Source organism: Mesocricetus auratus, unplaced genomic scaffold (assembly GCF_017639785.1).
Source record: "Mesocricetus auratus isolate SY011 unplaced genomic scaffold, BCM_Maur_2.0 Super-Scaffold_100040, whole genome shotgun sequence".
NCBI classification, from domain to species: domain Eukaryota; kingdom Metazoa; phylum Chordata; class Mammalia; order Rodentia; family Cricetidae; genus Mesocricetus; species Mesocricetus auratus.
In genome coordinates this window covers 2,697,359-2,724,538 of record NW_024429217.1, presented here as the reverse complement: position 1 = coordinate 2,724,538, position 27,180 = coordinate 2,697,359, and the positions used below count along the sequence as shown (strand labels likewise).

Sequence of the window (27,180 nt, the reverse complement as noted above, 5' to 3'; positions counted from 1 at the left end):
TCAGCAGGAGGCTTGTTTACATTTTCAGAGGTTTAGCTCATTACCATTATGACTGGGAGCTCAGTGACACACATGACACTGAAAGAGTAGCTTGGAGATTCATATTCTGATCCACAGGCAGGCATAGGAAGAAAGAGGCTGGCCTGGAATGGACTTTTGAAACCACAAAGCCCACCCCTCAGTGAAACATTGTCTCTAACAACAGCACAACTATTCAAACAAAGCCACACTTATATGAACCTATGGGGGTCCTTCTCATTCAAACCACCACAGCATCTTAATGGAGCTAGATGTACATTGTTTATTGATAGTTCCACGTAGGTGGCTATTCTTTGTCTATCTTTTCTTTTTGGTTATCGTTATTCATCATTAACAAGAAACAACAACAACAGACAGATAGGACTAAGGCCTTTGAAGTTCTTCACTGGAAGGTCAGTGTTACCACAGCCTGGATATTGAAAATTACAACAAACAAATGGAAAGTGAGTGCACAGGAATCCAGAGCCTGATTTTTACCAAGTAGATTATATTAAAGTTTTTCTGAAATATTAAATTTATGTGCAGAATTTTTCATTTGCTAGATCTCTTAACGTACTTCAAAAATTGAGGTATTCAAATTTGTCTGAGTTCTAAGATGGTACATGTCACCTTAACAATATCTGTATCAGACACTGTACTCATTTCATTTGATACTCCTGCCACAGATGCTTTCACCATTGTTTGACAACATGGCTCAGTTGAATCCTGTATCCTAACAACATACAGAACAGCAAGCAAAATGCTCAAGGAACGTCTGAGATTTATATCAAAGGAACTGTGTTAAATCCAGTGGAGGGGACATGTCTCAGACTGTATACACAGATCACAGTTGGAAGAAGGTCAGCTCAAAGTACAAATACAGCATCTTCTAAAAGGCATGGGCAAATTCATGACCAAAGTAATAGAAGACTGTGATGCTCTTTGTGGGGGACACAAAGGAAGCAGAAATAATCAAAATGTCTATGAAAGTATGAATGAGCAAAGAAAGCAGACCAGGTAGCAGAGACCCAAGCATGGAAGTGAAGTGTTTTATGGAGTTTTGTGGATGGGAAGAGGTTGGGCTTGACAGGATCCTATGCTGGATGGACTTATTGGGAATTGGAAGTAAAGACTGACCGCCTTAGCAGAGATCATCTTAGATCCATGGAGGGTCTTGCTGAATAACCTCTTGAAAACTCCTGGATATCTAGGGGACAAAATTCAAAACAAGTCTATTCAATCCATGACAGTCATCCAGGATTCTTTTTACCATTTATCTTTTCTTGGTTTGTGGTGGTGCATGCTTTTAATCCCAGCACTCAGAAGCAGAAAAAGGCAGGTCTCTGAGTTTGAGTCAGCCTGGTCTACAGAGTGAGTTCCAGGACAGCCAAAGTTACAGAGAAAAAAAACCTATCTCAAAAATAAACCATTTCATCTTTACTTTGGGGTATTAATAAGGTGGATTTTAGTATCCAAGAAAAGTTATCATTGTCACATAAAATATTATGCTGTCACTATTTTCCAAAGTTCTAGAATGTTTTTCTGTTTAATGAAAAAGATTAAGGGCATAAGAACCATGCTCTACTGTAGAATGAACTCAGTTGTCATCTTTACTGCTGCTAAGCCTGGGCTGTCAATTTGAAAGGTGGATAGAAGAATTTTGTGACAGGTAAAGCACTAAGATTATGTTACAGACTTGCCAGGTGATATGCCCACACCTCACCAAAAGCAGTGCCATAGTGTGGGGTATTTCCTGTGAGCATAGAATGTACTGTACATCACACTGTGGAAGACTATTTAGCCTTAACTAAAAATGATGCTAAACCAAGAAGTATTTTCTGTGTATTTTCATAGTGCACTCCTTCATTTCATTGGTAACTATTTAGCCTTCCATAGATGAATTTTTAAGAGAATACGTAAGAGAAACATTTCAGTCAATTTTTACTTAGGGAATATTTGAATTATGACTCACTTAAAAATCTGTTCTCTTTGTAAATCTCTTAAAATACCTTAAACACAACCTTGAAGTGCCACCTCAGAAATAGAAAATGAACATAATCTGAAATTAACATGAACATTTGTCACAGATGCACACTAATGCTGTTCTTTTTTGGTAGTTTTACATAGATCATAGTGAAATATCTTAATGTCTCTGTAGATTTTCCCCCATGAAATATATCTTACTTGAACCATTCCACTTACATAATTTTTCGAATTTTAAATTATCTTCAATATATTCACCAGTATTCACTCAATTATACAGAAAATAATCCTTATAAAATTATACAATTTCCAAGCCTGGTAGTGAACACCTGTAGGCCTCTTCTTAGGAACTAGCGGCAGGAGAATGATAGCCCAGGCTAGCCTTGCCTACATAGTAAGTTCAAGGTCAACAAAGAAAGACCATGTTTTAAGTAAATACCAAAAAATCTAGCAAAATCAAAATCTGCCTGTCTGTTAACTCTAAAAACCACTCTTTTAAAGTAAATTTATATTAGAAATACCCCTCCCCAAAAGAAATGTGCTAGTTTTCACAGAAACCATACCCAGTTTATCAAATATTTCAAGGTTGTAATTCTCTTAAGCGGTTACTTATTGGAGAGGACAAGACTGGGGGTAACCTGTGGCTATCGGTGGTAGGTGCATATCACTGCAGTGGGGAAAAGCCAGTAATTTTTGAAGGGGTAAACAGCAAAGGATGAAACGAAACACCTCAAAATTTTATTTTAATCAAAACAGATCTCTTACTAGTGCCTGGACTGAAAACTATTATTTCTTGTCTAAAAGCATGGAAAGTAGGTGGCTTTATGCTTACTATTTCTCAAGAGAACATAGCTATACAGTAACAGAATTAAGCTGTTAGGTAAGACATTACAATAGCAAAGGTATTCATCAAACACAGAAGCACAGGACCAGTGGTGACATATGTCCATACAGGGCCAAGGCATCCTGAGAAAAGGACCATTGGAGTAACACAAGCATTATAAGTGGGTACAAAGAACATCCCAAGTTAGCAAGGGCCCCTTATGCAGCTGCAATTGGTACAGATTGACAAGATGCAAAGTGAAATAAATGTAACTAAGGTTTTTCTATTTTGACATAGAGAAAGATATCAGAATTCCTCTCTAATATTCTGTACAATCAAAGTTAAAGCTGTTGAATTATTCAAGAAATAACAATAGTCAAAGTATATCAACCATAATGGCACGAGTTAAAATATGGAAGTCTTGCATACATGTGTTAGGTCAGTTTGCTTCTGGAAACGCCCGGGCCCCTGTATGTTGGTAAACATATTCCTCTGGTGAAAGTGTAGAAATCACTGTGGAAGGGAAGGTTGACACACAGAGTCATACCTGGGACTCCACACTCAAGTTTCCATAAATAGAATTTGTCTTTTCAGTTATTGTTTGTTTAATTGGATGGTTGGTTTTTTTTCTGGTTTTTCATTGTTTTTAATGTCCACTGGTGTTTTCCCACGGGTGGTGGGTCTCCTGGAACTTGAGTTACAGACAATTCTGAGCTGCCATGAGGGTGCTGAAAATGGAACATTGGTCCTCTGGAAGAGCAGTCAGTGCTTTTAACATCAAAGTCATTTCTCCATACACCCCACCCCCATGCATTTTCTTAACTGAAATTATTTGGTCTCTAGAACAAGAGTCATTAAACTACAACCAAGGGACAAGTTTTGACTAGCATCTCTTTCTTGTAAACAAAAATCTTATTGGAACACATCACACCCAACCTTTAGGTGTTTTCTGTGTCTGCTTTTCCAGTGATATAGTGGAATTGATTTCTAACAATGGAGACTATTAACCCAAAGAAATCTAAAGCTGAAAACAGCAATATAATAATGTATAGCTTCCATGTAGAACAGAGCATGACTCAGTCCTCATCGGAAGAGCTTCCTCATGCGGTAAACAAGAATTAACACAGAGGCATGGCTGTATAGTGTACAGACACTGAGAGACTCTGGAGCACTCTACCCTTAACACAGTGTCTTTATCAAACTGTTCTTCTCAAGGATCAGGGATTTGTGTGGGAAAGGATGAAGAAATATGGTAAGAGACAGAGGTAGTGGATGACTCCAAGGAGACAATGAATTCCAGACACAGGACTGACACACATGAAGCCGGAGACTGTGCCAGCATGCACAGACACTGCACAGGCTCAAGTCCAACAAAAACTTAGCATCAAGAAAGGGAACTAGAGGTCTCACTGGTGCCAGATCTGCCTTCTAGCCTATGATTCCCTCTTCCTCCTATTCTACCCCCCACTCAACCTTCCTGTTCCCCCATGACGTGCTCACTCTTCCTCTTGTCCCCCTCTCTTCTTCCCAGCTCCCACTCCCCTTTACCCCTCACCATGTTCCCAATCTGTTCAGAAGATCTTGCCTCATTCCTCTTCCCTGGGGTACCATGCATATCTCTCTTAGGTTATTTCCTGTTTCCCAGAATCTCTGTCAGTGGAAGTGCAGACTGGCACTATCCTGATCCATGTCTAAAATCCATATATGAGTGAGTACATATCATGTTTGTCTTTTTGTGACTGGGTTACCTCACTCAGGATGGTTTCTTCTAGTGCCATCCATTTACCTGCGAATTTCAAGATTCCATTGTTTTTTTTCTGCTGAGTAATACTCCATTGTGTAAATGTACCACATTTTCTCTATCCACTGTTCAGTTGAGGGGCATCTAGGTTGCTTCCAGGTTCTGGCTATTACAAATAATGCTGCTATGAACATAGTGGAGCAGATGTCCTTGTTCTATGAATTTGCATCTTTTAGATATATGCCTAAGAGTAGAATTGCTGGGTCTTGTGGTAGATTGAGTCCCATTTTCCTGAGGAATCTCCATACTGATTTCCAAAGTGGCTGTATGAGCTGGCACACCCACTAGCAGTGGAGGAGTGTTCCCCTCTCTCCACATCCTCTCCAGCATAAATTGTCTTCGGTGTTTTTTATTTTAGCCATTCTGACAGGAGTGAGATGGTATCTCAGAGTTGTTTTAATTTGCATTTCCCTGATTGCTAAGGATATTGAGCACTTTCTTAAGTGTCTTTTGGCCATTTTAGCCTCCTCTATTGAGAATTCTCTATTTAGTACCCCACTTTTTAATTGGATCTTTTGGTGTTTTGGAGACTTGCTTCTTGAATTCTTTGTTAAGTAATAGTGGAGAGACCACCTTGAATGCCCATTCCTGATAATGAACTTGATGTCTATAACCATCCTGGAGCCTTCATCCAGGGACTGATGGAAGCAGATGTGAACACCCACAGTTAAACACTGAACTGAACCCATGGAACCCAGTGACAGAGAGAGAGGAGCGATGAGCAAATTCGCAAAGAATGGGCTGGCAAAACCAGCAGAGACAGCTGATCTGAACAAGGGAGAGCTCTTGGACCCCAGACCGACAGTTGGGTGGCCAGCATGGGACTGATCCAGACCCCCATAGTGTGACAGTCAGTGAGGAGGCCTGGGCAACCTATGGGACCCTGGGCAGTGGATCAGTGGATCAGTGTTTATACCCGGCATACAAACGAACTTCATGTGTCCATAACACAAAGAGGGATGCTCTCTCAGCCTAGACTCTTAGGGAAGTGCCTGGACCCTGCCCTGAGTGAAATGACAGACTTTAGATATCCCCTATGTGGAAGGAAGTGCGGATAGGGTGGGAGGCTGGGGGGGGATGGTGGAGGGGTGCGGGAGGAGGAGAGGGAGAAGGAACTGGGATTGATATGTGAAACAAGTTATATAAAATTAAAGTAATAAAATAAAAATTTTTTAAAAAGAAAGGGAACTAGACAGGAAGTGCCTCCTCTAACCAAGAGCTACTTACAACTGATTTCTACTGGGAAAGGGAAAAAATCATTTTTTCAAATACAGTATCACTGGGTATATTAACCAAATTCCCAGCAGACCATATGCTCAGGTGTAATTGGCCAATACAAAAGGACTTTTTGCTTTACTGTGTGCTTTTTGTTTGTTCTGGTTTTTTTAGTTTGTATTTTTTATTTTCCATTATTTTTTTTGAAGTTGGTTGTCAGCTGGGAGGAACTGGAAGAGTTTCAAGAAGGAAAACAGCATCAAAATATATTTTATAAAAAATAATTTAAAATGTTAAATATTTACTAGCTGATCCTTTAGAAAACTTTGAAAATTCTTAGTTTAGACTCTTCGTTGAAAATTGATTACTTAAATAGAGTCATCTTATATAGGAAAGGTATTCAAGTCTATGAGATACATGTAGAATATATGAATTCATTGCTAAATAACAAATTTACATAATGCTAACATATCTTCAAAATTACTCATAAAAACAATTCATTAAATATGTGTGAAGTTTGTTATTTTATTTTGTAAAAGGATGTGAATGTAGAAGCTGTGGAAACAATATTATTAAACTTTAGTATCATCAATATAGGGATTTTCACTTTTTTTGACCTAGGAGGATCTAAGTTGCCATTTACAATGGAATACTCTGTTGATGATGGGGTAAGTAGGATGCAACACTTCCCACTTAAATACTATTTGCAGATCTTCAGGGTTCCATTGACTCATAGGTCTGACCAAACCCTTTATTTAAAAATATCAAACCAAGTTTGTTTACCTTTCTGCATGAAATAGGTCTGTGGAAAAGAAAGCTGTTTCCAAAAAATGTTTCAGGCATTTATGTGTCTATGATTTAATATGGACATTTGAATTGAAGTAAAACATTATGCAAGATGGTAGACTATCACTTCAGTCATTTTAAGGTGTGTGTGTGTGTGTGTGTGTGTATGTGTGTGCCTTAAGTTTCATGATAAATTATCAATCTATATATTTTACATTAAACTTGGAATTATTGCAATATTATAACCAAGTCTTCCTATAATAAAATAAATTCAATTATTTCTAAAATCCTAATTGGATCTGTGTGTTTGAATGAGCTGTTGTTTGTTTTGATGTTTTGATGATTTACACACAAACTTGGGTAAGTAGATTAAAGGCAAAGGTCCCATTAGCCCTATAATATGTGTTTATCACCGTCTCCTAAATAATCTTGCAGACTTTGCCCTTATACCAAACTGAATTTTTACATCACTGTCCTTACCCCAAACCACAACAGCCATGGTAAATCTCCTCACCCAGACAGATCAACCAGTGTGCCTTAAGCAGACCATTCAGTAAAAAATCCAAGTACTTGTGATAGCATGCCAGGTACACCCATCTCCAGTGCCTTGCCATACTCTCATTGCTCTGCACACTGTGTTCTTTCCACAAATGAAAGACAATCTCTCTCCCTTCGTTCCTCCAAATCATTACTCAAAGCTGTCTTCTCACAGAAATGGCTTTCTGACTAATTCTACACCAGTCCCCTTCTACTTACATGTCATTGTTTGTTTGTTTTTGTGTGATATACACTGAGTTTAATTAGTGTCACATGAATAAGTGCAGGTGTGGTTTTTTTGCTGAAGTTTGGACGACATACTCATGGCTATGCCACTGAATAAAACCATTTTCCTCTGGAGACTGTCAACTGCTCACAGCTCCTCAGAAAGTGCGGGATCTCTTAAACCTATTGTAGAAAGTTGACAGCTGCCATCTTGTGTATGGCATATGTAGATAATCAGAGCTCTGTGAGTTCATGAGTGCTTTAGTCAAGACAACACTCCATAACACTCTTCACTCTTCCCCATCCTCTGCCTTTCGCATACTTCTACTGTCTATCATGACATTACCCATTCCCCTTGCCCAGTTTCCTTCTCTCTGCCACACATTTCAGCTCTCTTCTTTCTCTGCACTTAACTTATTTAATTCAGGCTCGGTTGTTGTGGGGCATTTGTTGGTTTAGTCACTAAAATATTCTCAGTGTCTAGAATTATATATGGGACATTAGGTGTGTTTCAGTTGCACATTTTTTAACATGGGGAAAACAGTTGACAAGAATAATGAAGGGGTGAGCGTGCATAATCACTTCATAGTTACCATGGAAAGGGTTGGTTCAGTTGCTTACATTGGTTCAGAAGCTCAGGAATAATTCATGCTGTGTTTGGCTTTTAGAACATACCGAAACTCACACCTTTCTGCTATCTCTCACACTTTGCCAAATTGTCTTTAGTTAGATAAGAAAACTGATGTTTGTTTCAGACCATACTTTGCAGTTGGTAATGCTGTGTTATGGTTTAGAAAGATATAGAGGTGGGGATATTCTAATAACTTGCTCTAAATTCGACAAGCTTAAACCCAATGTACATTGATGGCTTGTGTATGGATTTTGGGTGAAGAACCATACTGAAAAGAAATATGAGCAATAAAGCAAAACTGCAAACAAATCAAAAGGATTATCAGATAGATCAGGAAAAGAAGATTTTAAGTAATATCTGAGATTTTTGGAGCATTTATATGATAATGTAAAGTACTCTCACAGGGATATGGTGGCCAGTTACAGTTTTCCTTGAAGGGGGTTGGACTTCTGAATCCGTGTTATGAGCAGCTCTGTTCTACCATGAGAACCCCCGTCTTTACATTAAAACAGAAACAGCCAAAGAGCATAATAGGAAAGCAGGCTCTGAACAATTGAATACTTCACATACTGGACAACACTAATAGTTCCTGAAACATGCACACACACACACACACACACACACACACACACACACGCACACACACACACCTCTTAAGAGTTTATTTCAGCGTAGGCATCTGAGTTCTGCAGCTGCCGTGTGGGCTCTACTGTGTGGTCACAGGTGTTGGCTGTGTGCAGAGAGCACACGGCAGCAGTGACAAGGCAAGCTCAGTGGGGACTGCCAGCATGGGATGCGCTGCCAAGCTTACTACTGAGAGTCAAACATATGCATGTGCCAGTTTCCTTCCAAATGCTGCTCTATTGGAGAAAAAAAAACTTGTCTTCAATGAGAATGTTCATTTGAAGTAAATAGCCATTAGAGGCTAATATTAAATTTTGAGATATTTAAACATTGCTTTGGTGTCAATGAAAAATTAAGAAAAATAAAAAGGAAATCATATTAGAAACCTTCAGGGAAAAAATAAAATCAAATAATGTACAGAAGCTTAAGGGAAAGGGGCTCCATTTCCTAATGCGTTGTTAATCTGTGCAATTATATAAATACATGTGAGAGATTTGCAGTGTGCTCTGTAGTTAGTAAATTCACATATAAGCTGTAGATATGCACAGAAAAGAAAAAACAGGAGACAACGTTAGAATTTAAAGTCCAATTTGAGAACAAGACATATCCGAAGTAGAGGGTGGAATTCAAAACAACATACAAGATGTTAATGGAGGCTTTTAAGTAAAAGAAAAAGAATGTATCCAAGGGAGAGGAATTGAGACAAAAGGAAGAAGCAAGGAGGTGGGATGAGCAGGAACTGTGAGCAGTCAACATTAATATGAAACAATACCCAGCAAGTGAACTGTGAGCCATTTAGGAGCACTGTCTTCTGATTCACTAGCTCTAAGTTGAAGACAGAACATACAATTGGTGTTTGGTTAATGCTAAGTATATACCATTCTCCTGTGAAGCTAACCATGCTCTAACTGAGGCACTGCAAAACCACAGAACTGTATTTGGTCATTTCCTCTGCAGGTCATTGTGCTCAGAGGGAACCTTAGAAAGGACAGCATTTAAGTTGAGTCAAGGGTATAGACTGGGAGACTTCATATAAAATACAGACGAGTCTTTTTTTAAAAGAGAACATTATCATATTGTGCAAGTAAATAACTCAGTTATTGCTTAGGAAGAGAGGGTGTAGGTTGAATGATTCTGGCAGGGAAAATGAGGAGGATGAGGAGGATGGGATGAGCACAACCAGGAATTGGATCATACTGGATTGTGAAAGTCCCACATGAGAATTTGGAAAATGTGCCCTACATGAAGTGATACCATAGTTACTTTAAAATACATTAATTCATGATTAAAGTTCATGCTTTAAACATTGAACTATCATAGAAGATTTTGTGACCAAAAAATCATCTGTAAAAGTCACAGTACGATGTGTAAAAAAGTAAAAGTGAGCATCATATAACACATATGTAAGTGCTAAGAAGGTGTAGACTGCATGAATCATTGAGTGGGCAGGCTTTAGTCAACATTTGTCATTTGGAGTCATAGCCAGATCTTATTTTTAAAGGTGTCTCCTTTGATTTAAAAAAATAAAAAAACAAGATATAAACCACAACTTGAATTAAATCTTGGATCCCTATAACCTCTATGTATTTTCAGCGCATAGTCCATATGCTAGTGAAAATATCAATATGTTCATTTCACACATTTATCCTTATTATAGACAGGTATGTGTAGAACAAAGATGTTAACTAGCTCTAGCTTGCTGTGAGTTTGTGGTATGCCTAGCATCCTGAAACAGAGAGTTAAATCCATTTTGATGTCTTGCTTGAATTCTAATGCCCCTTACTTAAAGTCAGCTTTTAGTTGTGGATGGGTATTCATGATGTGGTTACTGGCTCTACAGACTTTGCTAGTTTCCAAATAAAAATATTTTCTTCTTGAAAAATTGTTGCAAAAAACTAAATGTATTAATTGGTATCTTTAATTATTAACCAGCATGTGTGCTCTCTTCATTTGTCAAAATACATAGAAATGCATTCTTAAAACTTTGAGTACTTGGTCATTCTTTTCAGCCTCTCTTATATTCATCCAAGGTATTTCAAAAATTTATTTCATCATTTTCTATAGTTTGTATCTGAGAAGTTGTCTCAAAATCCTATGTATTAGAGGCTCAATCCCTCACTCAACGGAAGCCTGGTGGAACCCTGAAGAGGTGAAACCTGATGGAGATGCTTAGGTCATTTGAAACTTATTCTCAAGAGATGATGGGAACCTGCCAGCTTCTTACTTCTTACTTCTTTCTTTTTCATATTTTATTTTCCAGTTTAAATTTAGATAAGAAACGAGGTTGCTTCACAAGTCAGTTCCAGGTCCCTCTCCCATTCCCTCCCCTCCTCCCGTGCCCTCCCCCCAACCCCCCCCCCGTTATCCCCTCATTCCCCCAGGGAGGGTGAGGCCCTCCATGGGGGTGTCCATAGTCTGTCATTTCATATAGTGCAGGGCCTAGACCCTTCCCCAAGAGTTCAGGGTGAGAGTGCACCTCACATTGTTCTATGGGAGTCCAAAGACCGTGTGTATACTTGGGATGGGTACTGATCTGCTGCCCAAGGCTCAATAGATTCCCTAGGCCTCCTCACTGACACCCAGATTCAGGGGGTCTTGATCAGTCCCATGCTGGATTCCCAGGCTGATGCCTGGGATTCAAGAGTTAACCTTTGTCTGGTCAGCTGTTTCTGGGGGTTAAACCAGCCCAGTCTTAATCCCTTTGATCATCAGTCCTCCCTCTCTGTTACTGGCTTTCTTGAGTTCAGCTCAGTACTTAACCAGCCACTAAATGAAGTTTCTGTTTCCCAGACTCTCTGGCCATAGGATTGTAGGCTGGCACTCCCCAGATCTATGTCTAAAATCCATATATGAGAGAGTACATGCCATGTTTCTCTTTTTGTGACTGGGTTACCTCACTCAGGATGGTTTCTTCTAGTGTCATCCATTTGCCTGCGAATCTCATGATTCCATTATTTTTTTCTGCTGAATAGTACTCCATTGTGTAGATGTACCACATTTTCTCTATCCACTCTTCGGGTGAGGGACATCTAGGTTGCTTCCAAGTTCTGGCTATTACAAATACAGTGGCTATGAACATAGTGGAACAGACATCTTTGTTGTATGAATGGGCATCTTTTGGATATATGCCTAAGAGTGGAGTTGCTGGGTCTTGTGGTAGGTTTATTCCCATTTTTCTGAGGAATCTCCATACTGCTTTCCAAAGTGGCTGAACCAGTTGGCACTCCCACCAGCAATGGAGGAGTGTCCCCTTTTCACCACATCCTCTCCAGAATAAATTGTCATTGGTGTTTTTGATTTTAGCCATTCTGACAGGAGTGAGATGGTATCTCAGAGTTGTTTTGATTTGCATTTCCCGGATGGCTAAGGATGTTGAGCACTTTCTCAAGTGCCTCTCAGCCATTTTAGACTCCTCTATTGAAAACTCTCTATTTAGTTCTGCAGCCCACTTTTTAATTGGATCCTTTGGTGATTTGGAGACTTGCTTCTTGAGTTCTTTGTAGATTTTGGAGATCAGCCCTCTGTCAGATGTGGGGTTAGTGACTATTTTTCCCATTCTGTGGGCTGCTTCTTACTTCTTACTTCCTGGTCATGACACCAGGACTTCTGATATTCCACATGCTTTGCCATCATAGGCAACCACACACCCAAATCAACAAGCCATCTACATACTAACAAATCAACAAGCCGTCTACATACTAACAAATCAACAAGTCGTCTACATACTAACAAATCAACAAGCCATCTACATACTAACAAACATCTCCACAACTGTGAGCCAAAATAACCCCTCCTTCTTTGTAAATTAATTAATCCCAATTTTTATCATAATAGAGAAAAACTTACTAACACTTCATTTCAATCCATACTTCTCCAGACTTAACATTTAAAGGAAAGAGGTTGAGACAAGCTTATTCTGTGTAGCACTGGCTGTCCTGGAACTGTCTCTGTAGACTAGCATGTCCTAGAACTCACAGATACCCATCTGCGTCCACCTCCTGAGTGCTGGAATTAAATGTGTGCACCACTACCACCTGAATTTAACATTAATCCTCTAATAAACCTAATCATCCAATTTCTTCTGAGCGTAGAATGTCAAGTATTCCTATGAGAAAGGCACAGAGTAATATTGCTTGTTTCCCTGACAACTGACTTGGGCTCTCAGTTCTGGCAAATGATTGTTCTGCTTACCAAACTCATTCCCTTAAACTCTATCACAAGTGTTTCCAAGCTTTCACAGATATTAAAGTGGAATGTTTTCTGCGGTGATGCATTAATTATGATTTATTAAAGCTTGCCTGAGGGTACAGTAAACAAAACTAGCCACAAGACATAGAGGTCAACCAATGGTGATACACACCTCTAATACCAGCAGCCACATTAGCAAGCTGTAGAGCCAGGCAGTTGTGGCATGCATCTTTAATCTCTGAACTCAGGAGTCAGATAGATGCATCTCTGTGAGTTCAAAGTCACCCTGGCCTACACAAGAATGAACTAGATCTCATGTCTTTGACCCCAGCACTTGGGATCACAAGCCATTAATGCCAGCACTAGGGAGTTGGAGACAGGAGTAATATGACTGGGCCAAGAAAGGAATATAAGGCAGGAGGGGATAGGAACTCGGAGTTTTTGCCTCTGAGAATTCAAGGAGAGAGGATAGCCATTTCAGTTTGGTAGAGATAAGAGCTATTGGCTTGACTGCTTTGTTTCTCTGATTTTCAGCTTGAATTTTGAACCCCAATATCTGTCTCTGGATTTATATTATTCGTGTTACAATTTTCTACTTAGTTCTCTTCGTATCTGCTTGCATAACATCAAAGCTTTCACCATGAGACCCTCTATACTCTATCAACAGCAAAATCCTCTGAATTTCTATCTGTTTCCTCCTAGTCAATCCCTCTTGCCATCAGGAAACAACCCTTTCCCTCCAAAGCTAACCCTCCAAGTGAGCCCATGGCTTCCCTCATACTCAAAGATGCTTCTTTTAAATTAGAAATTCATGGTCTTCGCTCTGACCCACCCTACCCTTAATATATAGAGTCCCCATGTTCTGTCAGACACAGATGACCAAAATTTCACAAACCAAATATTTTTTGTAAAGACTGCAATATTACACATTTTCCACTTACCAGAGGGCAGAAAAGGCATGTGGACAGGAATCCCATGAATGTGGTGATGAGGCAATGAGAAAGTGCGTGACGAATAAAGAATGCAATGGTATCACTGGTCCTCTTCCTCTGTCTTCCAAAAGTCATCCAGTTCGCATTTCTAAATTTCTCTTCCTTTGTTACAGTCTTCTTCACTGCATATGTTTACAATTAGAAAAACACAGATAATTCAGGATGATCTCTAAATGTTAAATTCTTACATTATTTTGATCAAATCAGGGAAACTTGCTTTTAAATAGGCTAACAGTCATGGGTGCTCATAGTTTAAGAACTGTGTATTTTAGGAGTGTACAGTTGCTCACATTGGACTAATATATTATAAAACACAGTCACTATTTATGTGTATAATCCTGAATGCCTGATAAAATTCCCCTCCTTGAAAAAGAAACACTTATGAAAACAAAGGAAGATATCTGAAGGGAAAAGTAGATGTAAGAAAATGAGGAATCGAGTCATTGGTAGACTGCTTGCCTGCCATACACAAGGCCCTGCATTCAAAAACCAGAGCTAAAACTAATAATTACAGATAAGACAATTATATTACAAAATTTTCTATTCAAAAATAAAATTGACTGACCAACCATAATTCAATAAAACTACGTTATCACATGAATTGAAATGATTGAAAACTAGTTTCCCTGTGTATGTGAATGTGTGTCCGTAAATATATGTATGCATGTGCGTATGTGTTTATGTAGTTTAATTCATGCAGAAAACCAAGAATACTTCTTGGAGAACTCAGCTAACATCTAGCATGCAAACACGTGAGCACACAGAAAACATATGTTAAGTGTTCTTATTTCTGTAATAAAGAATATAGGAAATTTTAATTTTTTCTTTATTCTTACTTTATAATTTGTCTTTAATTCATTTTAAGATCATAAAAAAGTAATTGTAAAGGAATGAAGGGTGGTGTATAAACACTTAAGACAATATTCCTTCCTAATACATAACATTTTGACCTTTAATACTATGCTTCAGTAGCTAGAATTTTTATTTAAATAGAATGATTTATAAAATTACAAATCGTGGCAGATAAAAGATATTCGAGTATGTCACTCCCCAAACATCAAGAATTTTTCTATTTAATATATGTTCATCTTCTCTCACACTGCCATATTTCATTTAAATAGAAAACCTGAGTCGTTGGACTAAAAATACCCACTCTTCATTTTAAGGCATAACTGTTCCATCTGAATTCATTCTTACATAGATGTGGTAACCCATTTACCCCATCATCCTAATTACGTGCTTTGTTTTATTATTATTAATGTGTGTATGCCTGGGGCTGAGCCGCGGGAGGACCATGGCACAGATGTGGAGGTCTGAGCACAATTTGTAGAGTCAATTCTTTCCTTCATGGAATTTACAGAATGAACTTTTATCAGGCTTACACAGCAAGTTCCCTGAGCTAGTGCGGTAGTGCTGCCCCAGCCTTCCCAATAACTTCACTGATAGAATAAGAGCTTCAGAAATGTTATTCTTTAAAAAAAACAACTTTATTATTTTAGAAACACTCTTATTTACATTTCCATCCCCTCATTCACTCACCCTCCCATACTCCCATGCTTTCAACCGACCCCCTAAAACCACCCAGTCCCCAGGAATAGTGAGCCCCTCCACGGGGGATCATCAAAGTCAATCAAATCACGGCGGGGGGGGGCGGGGAGGGCGAGGCAGGCTCCCTTTTCCGTATCTGGGATGCAATAGTATCCCTCCATAGGGAATGGGCTCCCAAAGTCAATTTGTGACCTAGAAATAAACTCTGGCTCCACTGTGAGAGGTTCCATAGACTGTCTTGGCCTCCTAGACACTCAGACAGCTTGGTTTGGTCCAATGCTGGTTCCCCAGCTTTATGACTAGGGTCTCCGTGCTCTCATTAGGTCAGGTCAACTGTTCTGTCTAGGTTTATTTGGTCATCTTGCCTCCCTCTCCACAACTGGATTCCAGGACTATGGCTCAGTGTTCAACTGTGGATGTCTGCTTCTGCTTCAATCAGCTACTGGGTCAAGACTCTAACCAAGGTAGTCATCAATCTCATTAAAGGAGAAGGGCATGAAAGGCAGCCTCTCCACCACTGCCTAGGTTCTTAGTTGTGATTATCCCTGTGGATCCCCTCTGTGCCAGACCTCTCTCCAAACCTGTACTGGCTCCCTCTATCAAGGCATCTCCTTTCTTGCCCTCTTCTATTTCTACCCTGTCTCAGTTCTCCTAATCTCCTCTCCCCATCTTCTCTCCTCTCCGCCCCTCCCTCTTTTGGGCTCCCAATTTGCTCAGGGGTTCCTCTCCCCTCAGGGAAACATGAGTTTTTCTCTTAGGGTCCTCCTTGTTTGTTAGCTCTTCTGGCGGTGTGGATTGTAAGCTGCTGGTCCATATATCTATGGCTAAAAACCATATATGAGTGAGTACATATCATGTTTGTCTTTTTGTGACTGGGTTACCTCACTCAGGATGCCATCCATTTGCCATTGTTTTTGGTTTTTTGTTTTGTTTTTTGTTTTTTTTGTTTATTTTATTTATTTATTGTTGAGTAGTACTCAATTAAGTAAATGTACCACGTTTTCAATATCCATTCTTCAGTTGAGGGGCATCTAGGTTGCTTCTAAGTTCTAGCTATTACAAACAACACTGATATGAACATAGTTGAACATATATCCTTGTTGTATGAACGTGAATTCTTTGGGTATATGCCCTAGAGATGAATTTCTGAATCTTGAGTTAGACTGATTCCCCTTGTCCTGAGAAACCGAAATACTGATTTACAAAGTAGCTGTACTAGTTTGCACTCACACCAGCAATGGAGGAGTGTTCCTCTTTCTCCACATCCTCTCCAGCATAGACTGCCATTGGTGTTTTTTATTTTAGCCATTCTGGATTGTGTAAAATGTTATCTCAGTGTTGTTGTGAGTTGCATTTTCCTGATGGCTAGGGCTGTTGAGCACTTTCTTAAGTGTCTCTCAGTCATTTTAGATTTCTCTGTTCAGAATTCTCTATTTAGTTCTACACCCCAATTTTTAATTGCATTGCTTGGCATTTTGGTGGCTAGCTTCTTGAGTTCATTGTATATTTTGGAAATCAGCTCTCTGTCAGATGAGGGGTTGGAAAAGATCTTTTCCCATTCTGTCAGCTGCCGTTTTGTCCTGATGACTTGACTGTGTCCTTTGCCTTACAGAAGCTTCTTAGTTTCAGGAGGTCCCATTTATTAATTGTCGATCTCAGTGTCTGTGCTACTGGTGTTATGTTCAGGAAGCATTCTCCTGTACAAATTCATTCAAGGTTAGCTCCTACTTTTTCTTCTAAGAGGTTCAATGTGGCTGGATTTATGCTGAGGTCTTTGATCCATTTGGATTTAAGTTTTGTGCACGGCGATAGACATGGATCTATCTGTAGTCTTATACATACCAGTATCCAGTTACACCAACACCATTTGTTGAAGATGCTTTCTTTTATCTATTGTATAACTTTAACTTCTTTGTTAAAAAAATCACATGTTTCTAGGTGTGTGGGTTAATAGCAGGGTTTTCAATTGATTCCAATTATCAACCTGTCTATTTTTGTGCTAATACCAAGCTATTTTCAGTACTATGGCTTGAATTCAAGGATGGTAATGCCTCAGAAAGTTCCCTTATATTACAGGGATTGTTTTGGCTATCCTGGGTTGTTTTGTTTTGTCATATAAAGTTGAGTGTTGTTCTTTCAAGACCTGTGAAGAATTCTGTTGGGATTTTGATGGGGATTGCATTGAATCTATAGATTGCCATTTTTACTATGTTGATCCTACCTATGCAAGAACATGGGAGATTTTTCCATTTTCTGGTATCTTCTTTAACTTCTTTCTTTAAGGAAACAAGGGTCTTTCACTTGGTTGATTATCATTACTCCAAGATATTTTATGCTCTATGTGGCTATTGTAAGGGTGATATTTTTCTGATTTCTTTCTCAGCCCTTTATCATCAGTATATAGTATGGATACTTATTTTTTTTACTTAATTTTGTATCCTGCAGCTTTACTGACGGTATTTTTTAGCTGTAGGAGTTCTCTGGTAGAGTTTTTTGGGTCAGTTATGTAAACTATCATATCATCTGCAAATAGTGATAGTTTGATTTCTTCCTTTCCAATTTGTATCCCCCTGATTTCCTAGGACTTCAAGTACAATATTGAAGAGATATATAGTGAGTGGACAGCCTTGTTTTGTTCCAGATTGTGTAAGAATCGCATTGTGTTTGTCTCCATTTAATTTGATGTTGGCTGTCGGTTTGCTGTATATTGCTTTTATCATGTTTAAGTAAGATCCTGTTATTCCTGGTCTCTCCAAAACTTTTATTCATGAAAGGCAGTTGGATTTTGTCAAAGGCTTGTTCATCATCTAGTGTAATGGTCATGTGGTTTTCTTTTTCAGTTCGTTTATATGGTGGATACATTGATGGATTTTCGCATCCCTGAGATGAAACCTACTTGATCATGGTGGATGATTTTTCTGATGTGTTCCTGGATTAGATTTGCCAGTATTTTCTTGAGTATTATTGCATTATTGTTCATGAGGAATATTGGTCTGAAGTTCTCTTTCTTAATTGTATCGTTGCTGGGCTTGGATTTTTCATATCTTATTTTGTTAATTACCATGCTCTCTCTCTCTCTGCCTTTTGTTTAGTTTGGATAAAGGTTTGTCTATCTTGTTGATTTTCTCAAAGAACCAAATCTTTGTTTCATTAATTCTTTGTGATGTTTTCCTCATTTCTACTTTGTTGATTTCAGCCCTCAATTTGATTATTTCCTGGCATCTACTTCTCCTGGATGAGTTTGCTTGTTTTTCAATTGTGCTGTTAATTCTCTGGTGCAACTAATGTCTAGTTTCATTTGGGCATTTAGTGCTATGAACTTTCCTCTGAGCAGTGCTTTCAAAGTGTCCCATAAGTTTGGGTATGCTGTGTCTTCATTCTCATTCAATTCTAGGAAGTCTTTAATTTCTTTTTTTTATTTCTTCCTTTCCCAAGGATGGTGCAATTGTGCATTGTTCAATTTCCATGAGTTTGGAGGGTCTCTGCAATTTGTGTTGTTGTTGAATTCTAACTTCAAAGCATGGTGATCTGATATGATTCATGAGGTTATTCCAAGTTTTTTGTACCTTTGGAGGTTTGCTATGTTTCTGATTATGTGGTCAATTTTAGCAAAGGTTCCATGTGGTGTTGAAAAGAAGGTATATTCTTTTGTACTTGTATGGAATGTTCTATAGATGTCTGTTAATCCCGACTGGGCCATAACTTCTTTTTCTTTTTTTAAGTTTCTGTCTGGTGGTCCTGTCTAGTGGTGAAAGTGGAGTGTTGAAGTCTCCTACTACCAGTGTGTGAGGTTTAAGTGATATTTGAGCTTTAGTAATGTTTCTTTGCAAATGTATATGCCTTTGCTTTGGGGGCATAGATATTCAGAATTGAGATTTTTATCTTGATGAACTTTTCTTGTGATAAGTATGAAATGCCCTTCTTCATCTCTTTTTATTGATTTTAATTTGAAGTCTAATTTGGTAGATGTTAGGATTGCTACACCAGCTTTTTTCTTGGGCCCGTTTGATTGGAAAATCTTTTCCCTACCCTTTACTCTGAGGTAATGTCTGTCTTTGACATTGAGATGAGTTTCTTGTATGAAGCAGAAGGATGGGTTCTGTCTTCGTATCCATTCTGTTATCCTAATTTTTTTTATACTGAAGTTGAGAGCATTGACATTGAGGGATATTAATGACCGTTGATTGTTGAATCTTGTATGTTTTGGATTTATTGGTGGTGGTGTTACTGTGTGTGGGTTTCCATCCCTTTTTCCTTTTGGTGTCTGGTAAAGTGGGATTATCTATTGCCTATGTTTTCGTGAGTGTACTTTGTTGGGTTATAGTTTTCTTTCCAGTACTTTCTGTATGACTGGATTTGTGGATATATATTATTTAAATCTGGTTTTCTCATGGAATATCTTGTTTTCTTCATCTATGGTAATTGAAAGCTTTGCTGTTACAGTAGTCTGGGCTGGCATCCATGGAGACTACTGTAACAGCAAAGAACATCTATCCAGGACCTTATGGCTTTTAAAGTTTCCATTGAGAAGACAGGTATAATTTAGATAGGTCTACTTTTATATGTTACTTGGCCTTTTTTTTGCTGTTCTTAATATTATTTCTTTATTCTCTAAGTTTGTTGTTTTGATTATTATGCAGCAAGGGGACTTCTTTTTATGGTCTAGTCTATTTGGTGTTCTGTAAGCTTCTTGTGCTTTCATAGGCACAACCTTCTATAGGTTGGGGAATTTTCTTCTAGATTTTGTTGAATATATTTTTGTACCTTTGAACTGTATTTCCTCACCTTCTTCTGTACCTATTATTCTTAGGTTTGGCCTTTTCATGGTGTCCCATATTTCTTGGATATTTTGTGTTAGGATTTTGGTGGACTTGAGATTTTCTTTGGTCGATGTCTGTATATCCTCTAATGAGTCTTCAACACCTGAGATTCTCTCTTCCATCTCTTGTATTCTATTGGTTATACTTACATATGTAGTTCCTGATTGTTTACCCAGATTTTTGATTTCCAGTGTCCCCTCATTCTGTGTTTTCTTTACTGCTTCTATTTCAGCTTTCAAGCCTGAACTGTTTGAGTTGTTTCTTTAACTTGTTTGTTTTTTTCTTGGTTTTCTTTAGCTTCCTTAAGAGATTTGTATATTTGTTGAAGTTTTGGTTTTTCTTCTATCTCATTTCCTCTTTGAGGGTCTCTATCATCTTCATAAAATAATTTTAAGGTCAGCTGCTTCTACTTTATTTGTGCTGTGCTTTTCAGGTCTTGCTGTTGTGGAGCCTCTAGATTCTTTTGGAGTCATATTGGGCTTTCTATTGCTGAGTGTGTTCTTATACTATTGTCTTCCCATCCCTTCTTGAGTAGGTGCAGGTGGGGTCTCTGTGTCTCCACTGGTCTCCTGGTAGGATATGTGGGCCAAGCCTTTAGCATCTGCAACTCAAGATGGTCTGGCTTCTCCTGGTATTCCTCACACCCAAGCAGAGCGAAGGGGCAGCCAAGAGTGGGGTGTGTCAGGAATCTCCTCCTTCCTGTCTGAAACAGAGCATGTCAGGTGTGGGGGGAGCCAAGAGTGGGGTGTGGCAGAACTCATGTCCTTCCTGTCTGGGCTGGTCCACTGGATGCAATTAGCAGACCCAGGAAGAATTAGGGAGGAGGTGATAGGCACAGATTGGGCCCTAGGAGGACGCAAGCTCACCTGAAGTGGGGCACTGCAGCTGTGGGGCGGAATGTTATTCTTTAGGATATTTAGGTGAAATAACAGACATATAGATAATGTAAAACTTTGTAGATCTTACAAGCGTCAGGAAAACAGTAGTTTCATAAAGATGTAAATAACAGAAACTAAGGGTTAGGCAGAGTTAGGAAGGCATTATTAGTTTGTGTGCTAAATTACCCACCCCCCAAAAAATCAATTGGCCTCAATATGCCAAGAAACTGTATTCACCAGTAGTCTTCACTGACAATTTTAAACATTGTGCTGTTTTTGTTATTAATATTTTTTCATTATAAATACAATGGTTTGATTTCATTGATGAGGCAGTTGGGAAAAGAGATCACTGTGTGCTGTGCACAAATCCCTGGAGACATCTCTGCATATTTCCAGTTCTATTGAAATGAAAACCTTAATAACACCAAGTAAAGAAGAGCTATTCCAAAACAGACTAAGCACTCGATCCCCTCAATGTTTTATAGTGTAGATCTCAGCTCATGTTCCACATGATCTTACTAAACCAAGCACACTCACATGCAAATATGATCATAGCAGAGCAAGCATAGTGATGGAATGTGTTCAAACTCATATGCAATAGCTCACATTATAGTCTGAGAAAATGAATCAATTTTATTTGAGAGTAACCTCATGGATGTAGAATGGTTTCTTTCATGGACACACCTGTACTTACTATTGATCAGATCAGAGAAGTATGGCTATGAGTCATGCATGATATAGATTCTGGTATGAATAGAAAGAACAGAAGCATCAGACACACGTAACAAAAGCAACCAGAATTCTGGGAGTCAGATGTGTCTAACAATAATAAGAATTCCCGTTTCATAGAGCAGATATGTTAGATCTCACCAACCATAAGAGTCCCTTCAGCATTGTCTATAACACTGAATAAAACTTGCTACTTCTGAGTCCTTGGGTTTGTAAAGCTAACATCTGATAATCTACTTTCACTGTTGCTGTTGGAAATATTTCAATCACACTGAACCTTTAGGAATTACATTAAGACTATGTAAGTGATTCAAGATTCTCATTTACTTTTTAGATTTATTTATGTTTTGTGTATGAGTGTTTTGCCTACAGGTATATATGCACACCTCTTGTGTGCCAGGGGAGGTCAGAAGCCAAGGTTAGACCCCTTAAAACTGGGGTTAGATATGGCTGTGAACCACCATGTGGAGATACTGGGAACCAAGCCTGGCTCCTCCTCAAGAGCAGCAAGTTCCCCTGTACCCTGAGACCTCCCTCCAACTCCCTGATTCAAGATGGAGAACACCTGTGGTGGAGACAGAAACTGTGAAATTTTTCTTTTCCTCACTTTTTTGACTGCTTTCAGGCTGATGGGGGAATTTGTAACACAGCTTCTGCAAGATGAAACCAAAGAAATGAGCATAAGCAAGAGTAATGAAGAGTCTAGCATTCTCAAAATGATCATATTCTCAACCAGCTCAGTCCACAGACATGAACAATTCTCAGTAATTCTAAAAAGCATCTGGATATCACTTTGTAAAACCCTTCATTTACACACACACACACACACACACACACACACACACACACACATGGCACAACTGGAGATGTTCAGCCTCTACCACACATCATTGTTACTTGATTCATCTCATTAGACATTATAAGATTTGACAGGAGCATATAAGAAGAAAAAGGTGTGGTGTGATTTTGAATCAGCTTGAAAACTGATCCTGTATTCAAATTGCTGGTAACTGCTGAGCTTTGCTAGTACTGAACTACAGGAATATGAAAATTCCATTTATCTCTTATAATTTAAGGCCTCCCACAAACTTTTGGTCAATGTTAATGGTAGTCAGAAAGGAGCCACATTTCCCTTAGGACTCCTTTTTGTCACTGGAAGTTTCTACCATACCATATCAGATCATGAGATCCCCACAGAGGGCACACCTGTCATTGAGCATGTGGACTCCAACAATCCCACTTACCTTTAGATTTGGTTTAGGGGACCACCTTCATTCCCATGTAAATTCTTTCATCCTTTGTGATTAAGCAGCTAAATTTTGTTTAATAATAGATGAAATTTGTAGGTAGATAATCTGTTTACTCTTTGCTTTGACACACGGTTTCAGGAACATGTTCTCTTTTACATTGGATATCTTTGCTGTGGGAATCAACACTTAGTGCATTACCTGTAGCTTTTGATGGAGCAAATACGTTCTCTCATTAATACTCTTTTTATTTATAACTGGATGTGAAATTCAACTCATATTTGTTTTGAAAATAACAATTGCCACAAGAATTCAATATGCAAAATGATGCACTGTAATTCCTATTTATCTTTAAAGTTTAAATAAACTCAAAAATAAATCATACCCTGCAGCCTAGAGTCAAAATAAGAACCCTCCCCACCCCCCAAAGAGAGATTTATTTATTTACTGCAGAATTATTTACAGTTAAATAATTGGGAGGACTTTTAATTAAGGATGCAGCTCAGGCAGGATTGCTTGTCAATTGTGAAATAAACAGATCTCAATGAGGATGGCACATGTAAGAAAAATCATCTCTTCCAAAGGTTGAATGACAGGAGATAACAGGCCTCACTTTCTGAGCCTGGGACTTGTATGATCTGCCTGAAAGTGATGTAAGCAGTCTGACTATGAGTTTTCATACTTCTGTTCAAACCAATATCCATTCAAAATTTCTTCCTAGAAGAATGCATATTGATCTGTGCTTCATTCTTTCAGGATTAAAAAAATAATGATTGCACATTTTATCTCACAAATGAGCCAGTGTTGCCATTTCAATGGATACATATCTAAGTAAGTAAATGCATTGCCAAGATATATTTGACTTATTTTTATATTTATTTAATGGGTGTTTGTGTGTATGTGTGTGTGTGTGTGTGTGTGAGAGAGAGAGAGAGAGAGAGAGAGAGAGAGAGAGAGAGAGAGAGAGAGAGAGAGAGAGAGTGAGAGAGAGAGAGAGCATGGAAGCCAGAGGACAAGTTGAAGGAATGAGTACTTTATAGCATATGGATAGGAAAGGATCTAAATCTGGTCAAGGCTAAAAGTCATACATCCTTACCCACTAAACCATTTCCTTATCCTCAAAATATGTTAAAAGTTACACAGAAACAATATTCTATATCCCAAATTTTTCTAGCAAGGAGTTTTCGGACTTTAATTTTGTGCTTTCATCTCAATTATAATAAAAGATTAGAACAAATTATAAAACATCCAAGTGAAAACAAACAGAATGTGATTTCAATGTTACTGTGATGTGTGCAGAGATCCCACACTCCTGAGAGTCGGAAGATACTCTTTGGAGTCGGTGCTATCTCAAGCTTGAGAAATGCTACCTAACCCTGAATACATAAATAAGCAGTAAAAGCATCATACATGTAGGCACTGTTACTGTTACATGTTCATGTACTTCTTAAACTCTCCCCTTCTTCTCTAGAGACATTTGGCACAATTGCTCATGAATAGGGAGGGGAATACCAATGTTTTAAAGAAATGTCAATAGCTTTGAATTCCAGCAGACCTACTTCATGTTTGAGTTTTGGATTCAGGGATTACTGATTGATTTTTCAACTCCCTAAACTGCTGGTGGCACTTAGGACTAAGGAAAAACAATGTAGATGCAAAAGTACAAAATAGTAGCTGCGTATTAATAAGTCACAGTTAAGATCCACTAAGGCTTTGCTGTATAATCCTCTACAGTTATGGAATAAAATGAAGCATAGCAGAGTCCCAGAAGAAATGTCTTTACTATGTCTCGTGTTCTCAAATACATGACTGTCAAGGAAGTAAAGAAAATATATGTTCAGCTGTTCACAGACATAGAAGAAAGCATTTTGAATTCAAGTAAAAAGAACAATTTTAATGTAAGCAGTTTCCAAACATTTGAAAAAATAGAAACACACAATAAGGGAGCACAAAGTCAAATCATCTCATTTCCAGAGTCACTTTCTGTCTTAGCAACACACAGCTGTTATACTGGGAATTATCCAATTGCACACAGACAGATCTCTCTCCATTCATTTGGATAATTCTGAATTCCTTTCAGAGGCGTATAAAGCCAGTTCAGAAATATAAAGACTCAATAATGGTCATCATAAGGGAAGATTCAACCAACCAGAACAGCTGCTCATTAGCAATGCCCCAAAACTACCTTCATCATCCATATGGCTCTTCCTAACATCATTGAAATGCAAATTGGACTAAAGTTATTTTAACCATAATATTAAAAAGGTTTATGAATAGTGCATTAAACATGAGAGACCTTGAAGTAAGTGAAAGATAAGGTGTTTGTGTGTGTGTATATGCGTGTGTGTGTGTGTGTGTGTGTGTGTGTGCACTTATGATCTTACCTGTCTGTTAACAAGTGAAACTATAAGGTCAGCAGAAATAACTGAGAAAACATGTAGTGTTTAGCTTCAAATTCAGCATTTTGTGAGGCTTCATTGGAAGAGCAAAATAGTCATTTCAGTGCTGGCTTAAATGTTGCAGAATCAGCAGAACGCAGTGTACGTGTGCCTGGACACCCTTCCTGACTATGCTCCTCCTATGCTTGTGGGCCCACGGCTCACTTCAGCAATCAGTTCCTTGGCTCCTCATCACCCTGGCATTTCACGTGGTACCAGGCCCTTGCAAGATTGTCAGCATATGTAGCAAGAATGAATATTATGTTGTAATTACTCTACTTTGAGAAAAGTATTCATTCCATTATTCTTTCAAATTAATTTTATCTAATCATGAATAAAAAAGAGTTCTAAGTGTTGGTTAAAGAACTTCATACATGAGCACTCTACCTGTATCATTCCCACCCCTCCCATACCCATCCACCCAGATTCATGGTCTCTTCTTTATTTATTATCATTACATGTATATACATATATAGACACGTGCATGTGTTCATGTAACATTGATGATATGTACATATACCTAGTACTAACCACTTGGGAGTTGGATAACCTATGATGGCCCCCAGAAAAAGACTAATTATCCCTCTCTCAGCAACCATTGACTTCATTTAGCTCTTTATCCAGGGCCTAGATCCGGGAAATTTCCTTGTCCATGTTGCTATTTCAGTTGGCATTGTCATTATGCTCTAATTCAGGCAACTATATTATTTCATGGGTACATTTTCCCCACCATGCCTAGGGGACATTATCTCACTATAGATGTCCTGAGCCTGTGGCTCTTAGGATCTTTCCACCACCTCTTCGATGATTTTCCCTGAGCCTTATGTGTAGCAGTTGCTGTGCGGATCTATTAGCTGGGGTTAAACATTCCATGGTCCATTTTTCCTTCTTGAGAGTTTTCTTAGGTAAACTTAGACAAAACATAATTTTGGGACTAAAGAATAATCAATTAGCCATTCAACCAAAATTATTATAATTGTAATTTGGTACTTTTGCGTGAGGGCTAGGTTCTGAGACTGGCAGACAAACAAGCATCCTGTAGATGACAGTCTACCAACCCCTCCTCTGACTCAGGAGGGATAGTCTTGCTACCCTTTCATTAGAGCAAACAGAGCTTGATTTGTGTAGTTCTGTTTTGGGTAAGGTAAGCTGAAGAGTAATGTTGTTAACATTCTACAGGAAAAGCTGTTAGAATCTTTAATCTATGAAAACAGCAGTTTTAATCAGACCACTAGCAGGTCCTCTGTGAATTAGACTGCGAACACACTGTGGGGGAGCAACTGAGACTTTCAGCAAAGAGAAAGCACAGCAGAAAGTATTGTCCTTCAAGGAGAAGGCAAACAGACCATTTTCAAGGCCCTACTCACCCCCAGAGAGAAAAAGGCATTGTTTTTCTGACTTGGAAACCACTCTTCATGGGGTGTGTTGTTTTCACCAGACTCTCTGGTGAAAGTACCTGGCAGAGACCACTTAACCCCTCTGTCCTAGTTGCTTTTGATATCACAACAAAATGTCTGACAGAAATGGCATGAAGGAAGAAGACTCATTTTGGTCATGTTATGATAAGGACAAGGGAGAACTTGGAGGGTTCCACGGCAGACAAGTGTGATCAAATATGTGAACGCATATGCCAGGCAGACAGAACATAAGTGAGAAGTTTTATTAGAAAGGGAAGAGGGGAGGAAAGAGCAAAGAGA

General features: G+C 38.6%; 1 protein-coding gene and 1 long non-coding RNA gene across 12 annotated transcripts in view; both read left to right on the top strand.

The window, feature by feature from the left end:
• Gria4 (glutamate ionotropic receptor AMPA type subunit 4) overlaps positions 1-27,180 on the top strand; it is a 361,933-nt gene that overhangs the window by 120,483 nt on the left and 214,270 nt on the right. The gene's annotated exons all lie outside the window — the stretch shown is intronic.
• Positions 1,407-27,180, top strand: LOC121135647. Its single transcript, XR_005872748.1, has 3 exons — positions 1,407-1,687; positions 23,802-23,876; positions 25,569-27,180. It is a non-coding gene; the product is annotated as an uncharacterized LOC121135647 (long non-coding RNA).